Source organism: Pinus tabuliformis, chromosome 2_2 (genome assembly GCF_031772625.1).
Source record: "Pinus tabuliformis cultivar Carrire ecotype Pingquan chromosome 2_2, CPIR1, whole genome shotgun sequence".
Taxonomy (NCBI): domain Eukaryota; kingdom Viridiplantae; phylum Streptophyta; class Pinopsida; order Pinales; family Pinaceae; genus Pinus; species Pinus tabuliformis.
In genome coordinates this window covers 1,138,277,098-1,138,280,305 of record NC_142300.1, presented here as the reverse complement: position 1 = coordinate 1,138,280,305, position 3,208 = coordinate 1,138,277,098, and positions in this window count along the sequence as shown.

The following is a 3,208-nucleotide window of genomic DNA, read 5'->3' as shown; positions in this document are numbered from 1 at the left end:
GTAGAGTCATCTACGGCTAAATCAAAAAACGTTGGGAAAAAGAAAGGCAAGAAGAAGAATAAAGCAGACAAAGCTCCAAAGGAGAAAACAGAAAAGTCGGAAACCAATGACGAAAAGCGCAAACCTCGATATCCTTGTCTTATTTGTGAAGAAGATCATTTTACAAGAGATTGCCCTCATCGGGCCGAGGTTGCGAAAATCGTCAAGGGTTCCCAAATTCCTGCTGTCTTAAAGGACCCATTTCCGAAAGATAGCAAAATGATAGGTTCTTCCTCGAGTGCCACTGAAGAACCCATATTGATGATGTCTCATGTAAGGATTGCGACTCGATCGCAAGATTATGGTAGTAAAAGTCCTGTTGATGGATCGAAAGAAGCAGAATCTTCTCACTCAAATCCATCAACCTCAGCTCCCGGTTCCGATCCACTACAGATCGAGAAACCTAACCCTGACTTAGTAATCAAACCGCCCACCAAGGGTGTACTTCGAAGGTCTGCTTTCAATCCACATGCGAGAGCGGCCCAGAATTACAACATTGTTGAGGATTTAGCTGTTTCACCCTCAGCAATGTCGGCTTTAGAAGTGTTGCAATCATGCCCAGCACAGCGAAAATTACTTTTTTCAGCTATAGGAGTTGTTGATGTTCAGGACCCGAACCTAATAATCTTTGATCTAGAAAATAGTACACCACGTTTACCTCATCAAATGGCTTTCCAGATCCCAGTAATAGTAAAAAACAAGCCTATTCATCGGACTGTAATTGATGAGGGAGCTTCCACGTGTATTATGTCGATACAGTGCTGGAGATCGCTTGGTTCTCCTTCACTAAATCAATCCCCGACAATTATTAAGGCATTTGATGGCCGTGGGTTCCATCCGTTTGGCATTCTACAGGATTTGCCTATAGGGGTTGAAGGAAAAACCGTTAGTCTGGATGTGGAGGTGGTTGATGCCCCTCTAGACTACAACCTTCTCTTGGGTCGAAGTTGGTCTTACGCTATGACAGGGGTTGTTTAATCGGTCTTCAAAGTAATAAAGTTTCCACATAATGGAAAGATCGTAACCATAGACCAGCTGGCTTACTTTTCATCCGACCCAGCCTCTTCAGAGAGTATCCAGCATGTCAGTAAAATGACTATCCCTTATAAGAATGTTGGTGTAGGATTAGTTAAAGATGCCGGTTTACTGGGAACGTTTCATTTTCCTCCAATCAACGTCGTTTCTTCATTTGCATCTATTCATATGATTACATCAGATACCATTGTTTATGACGATCCTTGGATCGTTCCTTCTGAATTTGAAATAGACTCATTTGGTAATGCTATGCCTTTGAGTCCATATGAAATTGCTTATGAAGCTGTGCAGTCTTTTACCGACCCGCGTTCAACCAAAATCGACCAAATGAATGTGGTCCGTGAGGAATCACTTTTCACCTCAACCTCGGAGTTAATAACGTTTCTTGAAGTTGTGTCATCTGACGAACAACTTTGTGAAGTCCTGTGTGTAGACGATTTACCATGGGAAGATCTCCATCATAGATCTTCGTTTTTACCTGAGGATGATCGTTTTGAAAACGATTTCTCATCAGTTTTTACAACTGAATATGTCAAAGACGCTCAGAATCCCATGAAACATCCTGATTCAGAGCTGAATTTGGGAAACATCTCTCGCACTGTTCCCATTGACATTTCAGTCAAGCCCGGAATCATTGAAAACATTCATATAGGTGCCTCGTGTTCAGATAACGAAATTCAGATATACAAGGCCCTATTTCAAGAATTCCGCGACGTGTTTGCCTGGTCCTATGAGGAAATGCCAAGAATTGATCCCGCAATTGTTGTTCATGAGATCAAAACTTACCCGGATGCTAAACCCGTCCGGCAACGTTTGTGTCAGGTTCACCCACGAAAAGCGGCTGCAATTAAAGCAGAAGTTGAGAAGCTGTTGAAAGCAGGTTTCATTTATCCGATCCTGTTAATGGATTGGGTATCGAATATTGTTCCGGTTAACAAAAAATAGGGAACAATAAGAATATGCATCGACTATAGGGATATCAATCATGCTTGTCCCAAGGACAACTATCCAACACCCTATATCGATCAAATAATTGATGATTGTGCCGGAAGTGAAATATTTTCCTTTATGGACGGTTTTTCCGGTTACAATCAAATCAATATTCTACCTGCCGATCAACCAAAAACGGCTTTCATTTGTCCATGGGGGACATTTGCTTATTGCAAATTACCTTTTGGCCTTAAGAATGTCGGAGCCACTTTTCAAAGGGCAATGTCTTATGCGTTTCATGACATCAAACACATTGTGCAACCGTATCTCGATGATTTGCCCGCTCATTCATTACATCGAGCTGATCACCTTGTCCATTTACGAGCAATCTTCATGAGGTGTAGGCATTATCGCATACATTTGAACCCACACAAATGCGTCTTCTGTATAGAAGTGGGACGATTGCTGGGATTTGTAGTTTCAAAAGCCGGAATTTGCATCGATCCCTCGAAGGTAGAAGCTATCATCAAATTGCCTCCTCCTTCGAGTCTTCGCCAACTCCAAAGTTTGCAGGGGAAAGCAAACTTTTTACGTCGATTCATTCCTAACTACGCCAAGATTACAAAAGGTTTTACCCGGTTGTTGAAACAGAACGCTCAATTCTCTTGGGATGAGATTGCTCAACAATCTTTTGATGCACTCAAGCACGCGTTGACCCATGCGCCATTGCTCCATCCTCCCAACTACAACCAGGATTATTTTTTGTACCTCGCCGCTGCTCATTCCACCATAGGAATGGTGTTAGTTCAGGAAGATGAACTCGGAACGGAACATGTGATATATTACCTTAGTCGGACATTAAATCCAACTGAGCTCAAATATTCACATGTGGATAAATTGGCCTTGGCAGTCGTTCAGGCTGTCCAATGTTTTCGTCGCTACATTCTTCTTCGTAAAACTACAGTCATTTCGGATTGCAACCCTATGATTTACATTTTGACTAAACAATTGCTAGGGGGCAAGTACTCCAAATGGATTGTTATCCTACAGGAGTTCGACTTGGAATTTGAAAAATCTAAGTCTAAGAAATCTTTAGTTTTTGCAGAGTTGATGTGTGATTTCCCGCGTGCTGACACGGAAACTGTGGCAAAGGAACCCATTGCGGACGAATCTTTGTTTCTCATCAGCACTTTAGATCCGTGGT